Source organism: Tenrec ecaudatus, chromosome 16, assembly GCF_050624435.1.
Source record: "Tenrec ecaudatus isolate mTenEca1 chromosome 16, mTenEca1.hap1, whole genome shotgun sequence".
Taxonomy (NCBI): Eukaryota; Metazoa; Chordata; class Mammalia; order Afrosoricida; family Tenrecidae; genus Tenrec; species Tenrec ecaudatus.
Window position 1 is genome coordinate 48,106,292 of NC_134545.1, and position 15,780 is coordinate 48,122,071.

Genomic DNA, 15,780 nt, shown 5'->3' on the forward strand with positions numbered 1-15,780 from the left:
GTTCCGAGGCTGAGGGGTGCGCACTGTGCTGGGTTCCGAGGCTCAGGGGTGCCGCTCTGTGCTGGGTTCCGAGTCTCACGGGTGCCGCTCTGTGCTGGGTTCCGAGGTTCACGGGTGCCACTCTGTGCTGGGTTCCGAGGCTCAGGGGTGCGCTCTGTGCTGGGTTCCGAGGCTCAGGGGTGCTCTCTGTGCTTGGTTCCTAGGCTCAGGTGTGCGCTCTGTGCTGGGTTACGAGGTTCAGGGGTGCGCTCTTTGCTGGGTCCCGAGGCTCAGGGGTGCCGTTCTGTGCTGGGCTCTGAGGCTCAGGGGTGCGCTCTGTGCTCGGTGGCGAGTCTCATGGGTGGGCACTGTGCTCTGTTCCGAGGCTCAGGGGTGCCGCTCTGTGCTGGGTTCAGAGGCTCAGGGTTGCACTCTGTGCTAGGTTCCGAGCCTCAGGGTTGCCGCTCTGTGGTGGCTTACGAGGCTCAGGGGTGCGCTCTGTGCTGGGTTTCGAAGTTCAGGGGTGCCGCTCTGTGCTGGGTTCCGAGGCTCAGGGGTGGGCTCTGTGCTGGGTTCTGAGGCTCAGGGGTGCGCTCTGTGCTGGGTTCCGAGGCTCAGGGGTGCGCTCTGTTCTAGGTTCCGAGGCTCGGGTGCGCTCTGTGCTGGGTTTCGAGGTTCAGGGGTGCCGCTCTCTACTGGGTTCCGAAGCTCAGGGGTGGGCTTTGTGCTGGGTTCCAAGGCTCAGGGGTGCCGCTCTGTGGTGGCTTACGAGGCTCAGGGGTGCGCTCTGTGCTGGGTTTCGAAGTTCAGGGGTGCCGCTCTGTGCTGGGTTCCGAGGCTCAAGGGTGGGCTCAGTGCTGAGTTCTGAGGCTCAGGGATGCCGCTCTGTGCTGGGTTCCGAGGCTCAGGGGTGCGCTCTGTGTTTGGTTTCGAGGTTCAGGGGTGTCGCTCTGTGCTGGGTTCCGAAGCTCAGGGGTGCGCTCTGTGCTGGGTTCCGAGGCTCGGGTGCGCTCTGTGCTGGGTTTCGAGGTACATGGGTGTCGCTGTCTGCTGGGTTCCGAAGCTCAGGGGTGGGCTCTGTGCTGGGTTCCTAGGCTCAGGCGTGCCGCTCTGTGGTGGGTTACGAGGCGCAGGGGTGCGCTCTGTGCTGGGTTTCGAAGTTCAGGGGTGCCGCTCTGTGCTGGGTTCCGAGGCCCAGGGGTGGGCTCTGTGCTGGGTTCTGAGGCTGAGGGGTGCGCACTGTGCTGGGTTCTGAGGCTGAGGGATGCCGCTCTGTGCTGGGTTCCGAGGCTCAGGGGTGCCGCTCGGTGCTGGGTTCCGAGGCTCAGGGGTGGGCTCTGTGCTGGGTTACGAGGCTCAGGGGTGCGCTCTGTTCTAGGTTCCGAGGCTCGGGTGCGCTCTGTGCTGGGTTTCGAGGTTCATGGGTGTCGCTCTCTGCTGGGTTCCTAAGCTCAGGGGTGGGCTCTGTGCTGGGTTCGAAGGCTCAGGGATGCCGTTCTGTGGTGGGTTACGAGGCTCAGGGGTGCGCTCTGTGCTGGGTTTCGAAGTTCAGGGGTGCCGCTCTGTGCTGGGTTCCGAGGCTCAGGGGTGCCGCTCTGTGCTGGGTTCCGAGGCTGAGGGGTGGGTACTGTGCTGGGTTCCGAGGCTGAGGGGTGCCGCTCTGTGCTGGGTTCTGAGGCTCAGGGGTGCTTCTCTGTGCTGGGTTCCGAGGCTCAGGGGTGGGCTCTGTGCTGGGTTCCGAGGCTCAGGGGTGCCGCTCTGTGATGGGTTCCAATGCTCAGGGGTGTGGCTCTGTGCTGGGTTCCAAGGCTCAGGGGTGGACTCTGTGCTTGGTTCCGAGGCTCAGGGGTGCCGCTCTGTGCTGGGTTCCGAGGCTCAGGGGTGCCGCTCTGTGCTGGGTTCTAAGTTCAGGGATGGGCTCTGTGTTGGGTTCCGTGGCTCAGGGGTGCGCTCTGTGCTGGGTTCCGAGGCTCACGGGTGCGCTCTGTTCTAGGTTCCGAGGCTCGGGTGCGCTCTGTGCTGGGTTCCAAGGCTCAGGGGTGCCGCTCTGTGGTGGGTTACGAGGCTCAGGGGTGCGCTCTCTGCTGGGTTTCGAAGTTCAGGGATGCCGCTCTGTGCTGGGTTCCGAGGCTCAGGGGTGGGCTCTGTGCTGGGTTCTGAGGCTGAGGTGTGCGAACTGTGCTGGGTTCCGAGGCTCAGGGGTGCCGCTCTCTGCTGGGTTCCGAGGCTCAGCGGTGCCGCTCTGTGCTGGGTTCCGAAGCTCATGGGTGGGCTCTGTGCTGGGTTCCAAGGCTCAGGTGTGCCGCTCTGTCCTAGGTTCCGAGGCTCAGGTGTGGGCTCTGTGCTGGGTTCTGAGGCTGAGGGGTGCGCACTGTGCTGGGTTCCGAGGCTCAGGGGTGGGCTCTGTGCTGGGTTCCGAGGCTCAGGGCTGCGCTCTGTTCTAGGTTCCGAGGCTCTGGTGCGCTCTGTGCTGGGTTTCGAGGTTCATGGGTGCCGCTCTCTGCTGCGTTCCGAAGCTCAGGGATGGGCTCTGTGCTGGGTTCCAAGGCTCAGGGGTGCCGCTCTGTGGTGGGTTACGAGGCTCAGGGGTGCGCTCTGTGCTGGGTTTCGAAGTTCAGGGGTGCCGCTCTGTGCTGTGTTCCGAGGCTCAGGGGTGGGCTCTGTGCTGGGTTCTGAGGCTAAGGGGTGCGCACTGTGCTGGGTTCCGAGGCTCAGGGGTGCCGCTCTGTGCTGGGTTCCGAGGCTCAGTGGTGCCGTTCTGTGCTGGGTTCCGAAGCTCGGGTGGGCTCTGTGCTGGGTTCTGAGGCTGAGGGGTGCGCACTGTGCTTGGTTCCGAGGCTCAGGGGTGCCGCTCTCTGCTGGGTTCCGAGGCTCAGGGGTGCCGCTCTGTGCTGGGTTCCGAAGCTCAGGTGTGGGCTCTCTGCTGGGTTCCAAGGCTCAGGGGTGCCGCTCTGTGGTGGGTTCCGAGGCTCAGGGGTGGGCTCTGTGCTGGGTTCTGAGGCTGAGGGGTGCGCACTGTGCTGGGTTCCGAGGCTCAGGGGTGCCGCTCTGTGCTGGGTTCCGAGGCTCAGGGGTGGGCTCTGTGCTGGGTTCCGAGGCTCAGGGCTGCGCTCTGTTCTAGGTTCCGAGGCTCGGGTGCGCTCTGTGCTGGGTTTCGAGGTTCACGGGTGCCGCTCTCTGCTGGGTTCCGAAGCTCAGGGGTGGGCTCTGTGCTGGGTTCCAAGGCTCAGGGGTGCCGCTCTGAGGTGGGTTACGAGGATCAGGGGTGCGCTCTCTGCTGGGTTTCGAAGTTCAGGGGTGCCGCTCTGTGCTGGGTTCCGAGGCTCAGGGGTGGGCTCTGTGCTGGGTTCTGAGGCTGAGGGGTGCGCACTGTGCTGGGTTCCGAGGCTCAGGGGTGCCGCTCTCTGCTGGGTTCCGAGGCTCAGGGGTGCTGTTCTGCGCTGGGTTCCGAGGCTCAGGGGTGGGCTCTGTGCTGGGTTCCGAGGCTCAGGGGTGTGGCTCTGTGCTGGGTTCCAAGGCTCAGGGGTGTGCTCTGTGCTGGGTTCCGAGGCTCAGGGGTGCCGCTCTGTGGTGAGTTACGAGGCTCAGGGGTGCGCTCTGTGCTGGGTGGCGAGGCTCAGGGGTGGGCTCTGTGCTTGGTTCCGAGGCTCAGGGGTGCCCCTCTGTGCTGGGTTCCGAGGCTCAGGGTTGCGGTCTGTGCTGAGTTCCGAGGCTCAGGGTAGCCGCTCTGTGCTGGGTTCCGAGGCTCAAGGGTGGGCTATGTGCTGAGTTCTGAGGCTCAGGGGTGGGCTCTGTGCTGGGTTCCGAGGCTCAGGGGTGCGCTCTGTGTTTGGTTTCGAGGTTCAGGGGAGCCGCTCTGTGCTGGGTTCCGAGGCTCAGGGGTGGGCTCTGTGCTGGGTTCCGAGGCTCACGGGTGCCGCTCTGTGCTGGGTTCCGAGGCTCAGGGGTGGGCTCTGTGCTGGGTTCCGAGGCTCAGGGCTGCGCTCTGTTCTAGGTTCCGAGGCTCGGGTGCGCTCTGTGCTGGGTTTCGAGGTTCAGGGGTGCCGCTCTCTGCTGGGTTCCGAAGCTCAGGGGTGGGCTCTGTGCTGGGTTCCGAGGCTCAGGGTGGCCCGCTCTGTGGTGGGTTACGAGGCTCAGGGATGCGCTCTCTGCTGGGTTTCGAAGTTCAGGGGTGCCGCTCTGTGCTGGGTTCCGAGGCTCAGGGGTGGGCTCTGTGCTGGGTTCTGAGGCTGAGGGGTGCGCACTGTGCTGGGTTCCGAGGCTCAGGGGTGCCGCTCTCTGCTGGGTTCCGAGGCTCAGGGGTGCCGTTCTGCGCTGGGTTCCGAGGCTCAGGTGTGGGCTCTGTGCTGGGTTCCGAGGCTCAGGGTTGTGGCTCTGTGCTGGGTTCCAAGGCTCAGGGGTGTGCTCTGTGCTGGGTTCCGAGGCTCAGGGGTGCCGCTCTGTGGTGAGTTACGAGGCTCAGGGGTGCGCTCTGTGCTGGGTGGCGAGGCTCAGGGGTGGGCTCTGTGCTTGGTTCCGAGGCTCAGGGGTGCCCCTCTGTGCTGGGTTCCGAAGCTCAGGGTTGCGGTCTGTGCTGAGTTCCGAGGCTCAGGGTAGCCACTCTGTGCTGGGTTCCGAGGCTCAAGGGTGGGCTCTGTGCTGAGTTCTGAGGCTCAGGGGTGGGCTCTGTGCTGGGTTCTGAGGCTCAGGGGTGCGCTCTGTGTTTGGTTTCGAGGTTCAGGGGTGCCGCTCTGTGCTGGGTTTCAAGTTCAGGGGTGGGCTCTGTGCTGGGTTCCGAGGCTCAGGGGTGCGCTCTGTGCTGGGTTCCGAGGCTCAGGGGTGCGCTCTGTTCTAGGTTCGGAGGCTCAGGGGTGCGCTCTGTGCTGGGTTCCGAGGCAAAGGGGTGCCGCTCTGTGCTGGGTTCCGAGGCTCAGGGGTGGGCTCTGTGCTGGGTTGTGAGGCTCAGGGGTGCCGCTCTGTGATGGGTTCCGATGCTCAGGGGTGTGGCTCTGTGCTGGTTTCCAAGGCTCAGGGGTGTGCTCTGTGCTGGGTTCCGAGGCTCAGGTGTGCCGCTCTGTGGTGAGTTACGAGGCTCAGGGGTGCGCTCTGTGCTGGGTGGCGAGGCTCAGGGGTGGGCTCTGTGCTTGGTTCCGAGGCTCAGGGGTGCCCCTCTGTGCTGGGTTCCGAGGCTCAGGGTTGCGGTCTGTGCTGATTCCTGAGGTTCAGGGTAGCCGCTCTGTGCTGGGTTCCGAGGCTCAAGGGTGGGCTCTGTGCTGAGTTCTGAGGCTCAGGGGTGCCGCTCTGTGCTGGGTACCGAGGCTCAGGCGTGCGCTCTGTGTTTGGTTTCGAGGTTCAGGGGTGCCGCTCTGTGCTGGGTTTCAAGTTCAGGGGTGGGCTCTGTGCTGGGTTCCGAGGCTCAGGGGTGCGCTCTGTGCTGGGTTCCGAGGTTCAGGGGTGCGCTCTGTTCTATGTTCAGAGGCTCAGGGGTGCGCTCTGTGCTGGGTTTCGAGGTTCAGGGGTGCCGCTCTCTGTTGGGTTCCGAAGTTCAGGGGTGGGCTCTGTGCTGGGTTCCGAGGCTCAGGGGTACGCTCTGTGCTGGGTTCAGAGGCTCACGGTTGCACTCTGTGCTGGGTTCCGAGGCTCAGGGTTGCCGCTCTTTGCTGGGTCCCGAGGCTCAGGGGGGCCGTTCTGTGCTGGGTTCCGAGGCTCAGGGATGTGCTCTGTGCTGGGTTCCGAGGCTCTTCAGCCCAGGGGGCTAGGGGGGAACAGCTTGTGGTGTGGAAGTGCTCAGTGGGTAACCACTCTGCTCCCAGGTCTCCTTTAAGAACCTAAAACTCCAAACTAAACTCACTGCCCTTGGTTCTATTCTGACTCACAGTGAGCCTCTAGGACAGGGTGGGATCTTGCACGTTCTTACACAGTTGGTGGCTTTCAACCACTGACCTTGCAGAGTAAAGCCCAACATTAAACCACCAAACCTCTCTGAAGGGTTTCTCTTCAGAAACTCAGGTCTGTTAAAAAAAATCTGGGCCTACAGGCCATGGCTTTGTCTGCAGCCTGTTGGCTGGCTGGGGGCAGCAAGTGCCAGCATCAATTGATGCTTTTGCCACCTCCTGCATTGGAGCTTAGGTGCCCTGGTGCCACAGTGGGCTGCTCACTGTAGGGTTGGTAGTTCAAAACCTCCAGTGGGGCCGCGGGAGAAAAGGGAGGTTTCTCCTCCAATAAGGGGTTATAGACTCAGAAACTCACAGGCTACTCTTTTTCCAGGATGACTGAGTCATCCTGGACTCGATGGCAGGGACTCTCTTTGGTTTTTGTTGGTTTGTTTTGCATTAGAACTTCATTTCTGAACACTACATTTAGAGAGGGCTCTCCTCTGGTGAACATCCTAAACTTGTGACTGAGTCTGAGTGGATTGAGCCTCCATTGGATTCTTTCTGGCCACTTGGCAACCACCTGCTAAGCCTTGCCCTCAGGCAGAATGTGTTTCAGAGTGAACGTTAACCTCTATCTTTGATAGCCCAGGCTTGTGCCCTCTCCCCGCCCCCCCAAACCCCGAACCCCGAGAATGAAAACCTTGAGGTTCCTGGGGTCACAAAATCTGGCATCTTACCCTGACTGTCTAGGTGGCTGCTTCCCTGAAGCAATCTTGTCAACTTTTCTTTCTAGCAATGTGCCGCTCATGTTCTATGGTCCCACTGCAACTGTGCTTCTCTTGATCTGATGCCACTCATGCTATTGTGGCAGCTTCCTCTTTCCAAGTCCAGTGTCACTCAGGGCTTTGGGGTCGGTGCCAATCCAGAGCTATCCAGTGGGACAGGGTAAAACTGTCCCTGTGGACTTGTGAGTCTGTAACTCCTTGCTAGAGGAGAATCTCTCCTCTTTCTGCTGTGCAGACCGGCGGGTGGTTTTCAACTGCACAACGCAGAATTCTAGTTCTCTTTAAATGCTTGGTTGCCAGCATGGCCTCTAGCCGATTGTCTCTCCTCTCCTGAGGAATTTGTACTCTTGAAGACCCTGTGTTTCTATAACTTATACTTGAATCGAGGGTCTCTTTAGTCCCCTCCCACACACAACAAGCTTGGACTTTTCTGGAGATTGTAATGGCTTAAAACTGCACCCCATCTCTTGCCCCAGAGAAGCCAAGTGGGGGTGGGGGCCCAGGGTTTGCACTTTCACATCAACAGTCAGCAAAAACAGCAAGGCATATTGGTGCAGGGTGGCAGGGCAGGGTGCGTCAGCCCGGGGCACAGATGAGAAGGCCCGCTCCGAAGTCAAGTGACTTTCAATGGTCACCAAGACAGGAGCTCATGGTTCTCCATGTGGGCTCACATCCTTGGGCACTGGCCACGGACAGGTTTGGGTGTGCATGGGGCACTGCATGCTTTCGAAGGAGGGAGGTATGTACAAGTGGCAAGGTCACCCCTGGAGACACTGTTGGCAAGGGTCCTCAAACTTTTTAGAGGGGGCCAGTTTAGTGTCCCTCACACCGTTGGAGTGCCGGACTATTGGTTATTAAAAAAAAGTATGAACAAATTGCTACTTAAAATGTACGTCTCTTATTAGGAAGTAAAACAAAACGAAACGAAAAAAAAAACGGGCACAAACACCGGGCAGTCCGGATAAATGTCCTCCTCGGGCCACATGTGGCCCTTGGTCTGTAGTTTGAGGACCCCTGCTCTACAGCTCTCCTAACATTCTTCAGAGTGAGGGACCACAGATTCCCCCAGAGGAAGTGTGGAAACAAGCCATAACCCCTGACGTTTGGGACACAGGAATCCCTGGCAAAGCGAAGGATGCTACCCCTGTATAGTTTTTCCCAAAAGATCCTCCCCAGTTTCCCCATCAGCGTCAGTGTGCTTTAAGCTTGGGTCCATCAAAGGCTTACAACCCCTTATTAGGAAATTCCTCCAACATGGACTTTTGGTCCCTGTTAACTCCCCCGGTCACACCCCCATCTTACCAGGTAAAGAGAAAGATGGGTCTAATGGGCTGGGTAGATGCCTCAGGATAATGAACGGAGAATGCTCCCTCTGCAACCAGTAGTGGCAAATCCCTGGACCCCCTTGCGGAAAATTGTGATGCTTTTAACCTGTTCCTGTGCTTACAGTGAACAAACAGGCATGGCTGACATGATTTTTATTTATTTCCTAAATACTTTATTTCCTGTGACACTAACTTCAAGGACACTGCCATCTCCCAGTGTCAGGCTTGTCTCACTTAAACTGTTTAACTTTTTGTCCTGTGGTTTGCTTTTCCAGAAGTTCTCAGGGTACCAATGTCTCCTGCACCACCATCCCCTTATCCATCCTTGGCCCTGGGTGTCCAATCCCTGTTAACAGAGTACGAAGGGTATGGAGCCAAAACCCCACCTCGCCCCTTTTGTCAGAAGGAAGCTAGTGATGTCGTCGCCCAGTACCCCCAAAATTTGGGTCCATATCTCTTCAGGGGGGAGTGTTAGGCAGTCTAGCTTAGGGACCGGGGCGTCCATTGCCCATGCTCAGAAGTCTGAGCTACCTGCCCATGTAGGAGTAGTATACTGCGCATGCTCAGAGGCTCAGGTTTCCCGCCAGGAAGAGTAGGTACACCTGAGTAGGTTCTGCACCAATTGGGAGGCTAGGTAAATTCAATTCAGCCGATGGGGTCGACCAGGGGTCATCTACCACACCTCTCTGCGGGAGAATTGAAAAGGCAGGGGCCCTGAGCCGAACACCCTCCTGAGACGGCCCGGAGCTGGAGAGGAAGCCAGGCTGAACTCAATGGATTCACCGGGACACTCGTAGACTCACCGGGACACGGGTAATGTATTACTATCCATTTGTGTCTGTCTTTTCGCCTTTTCTTGCTGGTGTACGGGACTTGAGGTCTGACTGTGCCTGCCTTCCTGGTCTGGATTTCTGGGAGGGGCTGGGACGCCGTGGCCTGCAGGCTGGGAGGATTGTGATTTCGAGGCTTGGGTGTGCTCGGTGTTGGATTTCGAGCCTCGGGTGTGCTCGGTACTGGATTTCGAGGCTCAGGGGTGCCGCTCTGTGCTGGGTTTCCGAGGCTCGGGTGCGGCTCTCTGTTAGGTGCCGAGGCTCAGGGGTGGGCTCTGTGCTTGGTTCCGAGGCTCAGGGGTGCCGCTCTGTGCTGGGTTCCAAGTTCAGGGATGGGCTCTGTGCTGGGTTCCGAGGCTCAGGGGTGCGCTCTGTGCTGGGCTCCGAGGCTCAGGTGTGCGCTCTGTTCTAGGTTCCGAGGCTCGGGTGCGCTCTGTGCTGGGTTTCGGGGTTCAGGGGTGCCGCTCTCTGCTGGGTTCCGAAGCTCGGGGTGGGCTCTGTGCTGGGTTCCAAGGCTCAGGGGTGCCGCTCTGTGGTGGGTTACGAGGCTCAGGGGTGCGCTCTGTGCTGGGTTTCGAAGTTCAGGGGTGCCGCTCTGTGCTGGGTTCCGAGGCTCAGGGGTGGGCTCTGTGCTGGATTCTGAGGCTGAGGGGTGCGCACTGTGCTGGGTTCCGGGGCTCAGGGGTGCCGCTCTCTGCTGGGTTCCGAGGCTCAGGGGTGCCACTCTGTGCTGGGTTCCAAGTTCAGGGATGGGCTCTGTGCTGGGTTCCGAGGCTCAGGGGTGCGCTCTGTGCTGGGTTCCGAGGCTCAGGGGTGCGCTCTGTTCTATGTTCCGAGGCTCGGGTGCGCTCTGTGCTGGGTTTCGTGGTTCAGGGGTGCCGCTCTCTGCTGGGTTTCGAAGCTCAGGGGTGGGCTCTGTGCTGGGTTCCAAGGCTCAGGGGTGCCGCTCTGTGGTGGGTTACGAGGCTCAGGGGTGCGCTCTCTGCTGGGTTTCGAAGTTCAGGGGTGCCGCTCTGTGCTGGGTTCCGAGGCTCAGGGGTGGGCTCTGTGCTGGGTTCTGAGGCTGAGGGGTGCGCACTGTGCTGGATTCCGAGGCTCAGCGGTGCCGCTCTCTGCTGGGTTCCAAGGCTCAGGGGTGCCGCTCTGTGCTGGGTTCCGAGGCTCAGGGGTGGGCTCTGTGCTGGGTTCTGAGGCTGAGGGGTGCGCACTGTGCTGGGTTCCGAGGCTCAGGGGTGCCGCTCTCTGCTGGGTTCCAAGGCTCAGGGGTGCCGCTCTGTGCTGGGTTCCGAGGCTCAGGGGTGGGCTCTGTGCTGGGTTCCGAGGCTCAGGGGTGCGCTCTGTTCTAGGTTCCGAGGCTCAGGTGCGCTCTGTGCTGGGTTTCGAGGTTCAGGGGTGCCGCTCTCTGCTGGGTTCCGAAGATCAGGGGTGGGCTCTCTGCTGGGTTCCAAGGCTCAGGGGTGCCGCTCTGTGGTGGGTTACGAGGCTGAGGGGTGTGCTCTGTGCTCGGTTTCGAAGTTCAGGGGTGCCGCTCTGTGCTGGGTTCCGAGGCTCAGGGGTGGGCTCTGTGCTGGGTTCCGAGGCTCAGGGTGGCCCGCTCTGTGGTGGGTTACGAGGCTCAGGGGTGCGCTCTCTGCTGGGTTTCGAAGTTCAGGGGTGCCGCTCTGTGCTGGGTTCCGAGGCTCAGGGGTGCCGCTCTCTGCTGGGTTCCGAGGCTCAGGGGTGCCGTTCTGCGCTGGGTTCCGAGGCTCAGGTGTGGGCTCTGTGCTGGGTTCCTAGGCTCAGGGTTGTGGCTCTGTGCTGGGTTCCAAGGCTCAGGGGTGTGCTCTGTGCTGGGTTCCGAGGCTCAGGGGTGCCGCTCTGTGGTGAGTTACGAGGCTCAGGGGTGCGCTCTGTGCTGGGTGGCGAGGCTCAGGGGTGGGCTCTGTGCTTGGTTCCGAGGCTCAGGGGTGCCCCTCTGTGCTGGGTTCCGAAGCTCAGGGTTGCGGTCTGTGCTGAGTTCCGAGGCTCAGGGTAGCCACTCTGTGCTGGGTTCCGAGGCTCAAGGGTGGGCTCTGTGCTGAGTTCTGAGGCTCAGGGGTGGGCTCTGTGCTGGGTTCTGAGGCTCAGGGGTGCGCTCTGTGTTTGGTTCCGAGGTTCAGGGGTGCCGCTCTGTGCTGGGTTTCAAGTTCAGGGGTGGGCTCTGTGCTGGGTTCCGAGGCTCAAGGGTGCGCTCTGTGCTGGGTTCCGAGGCTCAGGGGTGCGCTCTGTTCTAGGTTCGGAGGCTCAGGGGTGCGCTCTGTGCTGGGTTCCGAGGCAAAGGGGTGCCGCTCTGTGCTGGGTTCCGAGGCTCAGGGGTGGGCTCTGTGCTGGGTTCTGAGGCTCAGGGGTGCCGCTCTGTGATGGGTTCCGATGCTCAGGGGTGTGGCTCTGTGCTGGTTTCCAAGGCTCAGGGGTGTGCTCTGTGCTGGGTTCCGAGGCTCAGGTGTGCCGCTCTGTGGTGAGTTACGAGGCTCAGGGGTGCGCTCTGTGCTGGGTGGCGAGGCTCAGGGGTGGGCTCTGTGCTTGGTTCCGAGGCTCAGGGGTGCCCCTCTGTGCTGGGTTCCGAGGCTCAGGGTTGCGGTCTGTGCTGATTCCTGAGGCTCAGGGTAGCCGCTCTATGCTGGGTTCCGAGGCTCAAGGGTGGGCTCTGTCCTGAGTTCTGAGGCTCAGGGGTGCCGCTCTGTGCTGGGTACCGAGGCTCAGGCGTGCGCTCTGTGTTTGGTTTCGAGGTTCAGGGGTGCCGCTCTGTGCTGGGTTTCAAGTTCAGGGGTGGGCTCTGTGCTGGGTTCCGAGGCTCAGGGGTGCGCTCTGTGCTGGGTTCCGAGGTTCAGGGGTGCGCTCTGTTCTATGTTCAGAGGCTCAGGGGTGCGCTCTGTGCTGGGTTTCGAGGTTCAAGGGTGCCGCTCTCTGTTGGGTTCCGAAGTTCAGGGGTGGGCTCTGTGCTGGGTTCCGAGGCTCAGGGGTACGCTCTGTGCTGGGTTCAGAGGCTCAGGGTTGCACTCTGTGCTGGGTTCCGAGGCTCAGGGTTGCCGCTCTTTGCTGGGTCCCGAGGCTCAGGGGGGCCGTTCTGTGCTGGGTTCCGAGGCTCAGGGATGTGCTCTGTGCTGGGTTCCGAGGCTCTTCAGCCCAGGGGGCTGGGGGGGAACAGCTGGTGGTGTGGAAGTGCTCAGTGGGTAACCACTCTGCTCCCAGGTCTCCTTTAAGAACCTAAAACTCCAAACTAAACTCACTGCCCTTGGTTCTATTCTGACTCACAGTGAGCCTCTAGGACAGGGTGGGATCTTGCACGTTCTTACACAGTTGGTGGCTTTCAACCACTGACCTTGCAGAGTAAAGCCCAACATTAAACCACCAAACCTCTCTGAAGGGTTTCTCTTCAGAAACTCAGGTCTGTTCAAAAAAATCTGGGCCTACAGGCCATGGCTTTGTCTGCAGCCTGTTGGCTGGCTGGGGGCAGCAAGTGCCAGCATCAATTGATGCTTTTGCCACCTCCTGCATTGGAGCTTAGGTGCCCTGGTGCCACAGTGGGCTGCTCACTGTAGCGTTGGTAGTTCAAAACCTCCAGTGGGGCCGCGGGAGAAAAGGGAGGTTTCTCCTCCAATAAGGGGTTATAGACTCAGAAACTCACAGGCTACTCTTTTTCCAGGATGACTGAGTCATCCTGGACTCGATGGCAGGGACTCTCTTTGGTTTTTGTTGGTTTGTTTTGCATTAGAACTTCATTTCTGAACACTACATTTAGAGAGGGCTCTCCTCTGGTGAACATCCTAAACTTGTGACTGAGTCTGAGTGGATTGAGCCTCCATTGGATTCTTTCTGGCCACTTGGCAACCACCTGCTAAGCCTTGCCCTCAGGCAGAATGTGTTTCAGAGTGAACGTTAACCTCTATCTTTGATAGCCCAGGCTTGTGCCCTCTCCCCGCCCCCCCAAACCCCGAACCCTGAGAATGAAAACCTTGAGGTTCCTGGGGTCACAAAATCTGGCATCTTACCCTGACTGTCTAGGTGGCTGCTTCCCTGAACCAATCTTGTCAACTTTTCTTTCTAGCAATGTGCCGCTCATGTTCTATGGTCCCACTGCAACTGTGCTTCTCTTGATCTGCTGCCACTCATGCTATTGTGGCAGCTTCCTCTTTCCAAGTCCAGTGTCACTCAGGGCTTTGGGGTCGGTGCCAATCCAGAGCTATCCAGTGGGACAGGGTAAAACTGTCCCTGTGGACTTGTGAGTCTGTAACTCCTTGCTAGAGGAGAATCTCTCCTCTTTCTGCTGTGCAGACCGGCGGGTGGTTTTCAACTGCACAACGCAGAATTCTAGTTCTCTTTAAATGCTTGGTTGCCAGCATGGCCTCTAGCCGATTGTCTCTCCTCTCCTGAGGAATTTGTACTCTTGAAGACCCTGTGTTTCTATAACTTATACTTGAATCGAGGGTCTCTTTAGTCCCCTCCCACACACAACAAGCTTGGACTTTTCTGGAGATTGTAATGGCTTAAAACTGCACCCCATCTCTTGCCCCAGAGAAGCCAAGTGGGGGTGGGGGCCCAGGGTTTGCACTTTCACATCAACAGTCAGCAAAAACAGCAAGGCATATTGGTGCAGGGTGGCAGGGCAGGGTGCGTCAGCCCGGGGCACAGATGAGAAGGCCCGCTCCGAAGTCAAGTGGCTTTCAATGGTCACCAAGACAGGAGCTCATGGTTCTCCATGTGGGCTCACATCCTTGGGCACTGGCCACGGACAGGTTTGGGTGTGCATGGGGCACTGCATGCTTTCGAAGGAGGGAGGTATGTACAAGTGGCAAGGTCACCCCTGGAGACACTGTTGGCAAGGGTCCTCAAACTTTTTAGAGGGGGCCAGTTTAGTGTCCCTCACACCGTTGGAGTGCCGGACTATTGGTTATTAAAAAAAAGTATGAACAAATTGCTACTTAAAATGTACGTCTCTTATTTGGAAGTAAAACAAAACGAAACGAAAAAAAAAACGGGCACAAACACCGGGCAGTCCGGATAAATTTCCTCCTCGGGCCACATGTGGCCCTTGGTCTGTAGTTTGAGGACCCCTGCTCTACAGCTCTCCTAACATTCTTCAGAGTGAGGGACCACAGATTCCCCCAGAGGAAGTGTGGAAACAAGCCATAACCCCTGACGTTTGGGACACAGGAATCCCTGGCAAAGCGAAAGGATGCTACCCCTGTATAGTTTTTCCCAAAAGATCCTCCCCAGTTTCCCCATCAGCGTCAGTGTGCTTTAAGCTTGGGTCCATCAAAGGCTTACAACCCCTTATTAGGAAATTCCTCCAACATGGACTTTTGGTCCCTGTTAACTCCCCCGGTCACACCCCCATCTTACCAGGTAAAGAGAAAGATGGGTCTAATGGGCTGGGTAGATGCCTCAGGATAATGAACGGAGAATGCTCCCTCTGCAACCAGTAGTGGCAAATCCCTGGACCCCCTTGCGGAAAATTGTGATGCTTTTAACCTGTTCCTGTGCTTACAGTGAACAAACAGGCATGGCTGACATGATTTTTATTTATTTCCTAAATACTTTATTTCCTGTGACACTAACTTCAAGGACACTGCCATCTCCCAGTGTCAGGCTTGTCTCACTTAAACTGTTTAACTTTTTGTCCTGTGGTTTGCTTTTCCAGAAGTTCTCAGGGTACCAATGTCTCCTGCACCACCATCCCCTTATCCATCCTTGGCCCTGGGTGTCCAATCCCTGTTAACAGAGTACGAAGGGTATGGAGCCAAAACCCCACCTCGCCCCTTTTGTCAGAAGGAAGCTAGTGATGTCGTCGCCCAGTACCCCCAAAATTTGGGTCCATATCTCTTCAGGGGGGAGTGTTAGGCAGTCTAGCTTAGGGACCGGGGCGTCCATTGCCCATGCTCAGAAGTCTGAGCTACCTGCCCATGTAGGAGTAGTATACTGCGCATGCTCAGAGGCTCAGGTTTCCCGCCAGGAAGAGTAGGTACACCTGAGTAGGTTCTGCACCAATTGGGAGGCTAGGTAAATTCAATTCAGCCGATGGGGTCGACCAGGGGTCATCTACCACACCTCTCTGCGGGAGAATTGAAAAGGCAGGGGCCCTGAGCCGAACACCCTCCTGAGACGGCCCGGAGCTGGAGAGGAAGCCAGGCTGAACTCAATGGATTCACCGGGACACTCGTAGACTCACCGGGACACGGGTAATGTATTACTATCCATTTGTGTCTGTCTTTTCGCCTTTTCTTGCTGGTGTACGGGACTTGAGGTCTGACTGTGCCTGCCTTCCTGGTCTGGATTTCTGGGAGGGGCTGGGACGCCGTGGCCTGCAGGCTGGGAGGATTGTGATTTCGAGGCTTGGGTGTGCTCGGTGTTGGATTTCGAGCCTCGGGTGTGCTCGGTACTGGATTTCGAGGCTCAGGGGTGCCGCTCTGTGCTGGGTTTCCGAGGCTCGGGTGCGGCTCTCTGTTAGGTGCCGAGGCTCAGGGGTGGGCTCTGTGCTTGGTTCCGAGGCTCAGGGGTGCCGCTCTGTGCTGGGTTCCAAGTTCAGGGATGGGCTCTGTGCTGGGTTCCGAGGCTCAGGGGTGCGCTCTGTGCTGGGCTCCGAGGCACAGGGGTGCGCTCTGTTCTAGGTTCCGAGGCTCGGGTGCGCTCTGTGCTGGGTTTCGGGGTTCAGGGGTGCCGCTCTCTGCTGGGTTCCGAAGCTCGGGGTGGGCTCTGTGCTGGGTTCCAAGGCTCAGGGGTGCCGCTCTGTGGTGGGTTACGAGGCTCAGGGGTGCGCTCTGTGCTGGGTTTCGAAGTTCAGGGGTGCCGCTCTGTGCTGGGTTCCGAGGCTCAGGGGTGGGCTCTGTGCTGGATTCTGAGGCTGAGGGGTGCGCACTGTGCTGGGTTCCGGGGCTCAGGGGTGCCGCTCTCTGCTGGGTTCCGAGGCTCAGGGGTGCCGCTCTGTGCTGGGTTCCAAGTTCAGGGATGGGCTCTGTGCTGGGTTCCGAGGCTCAGGGGTGCGCTCTGT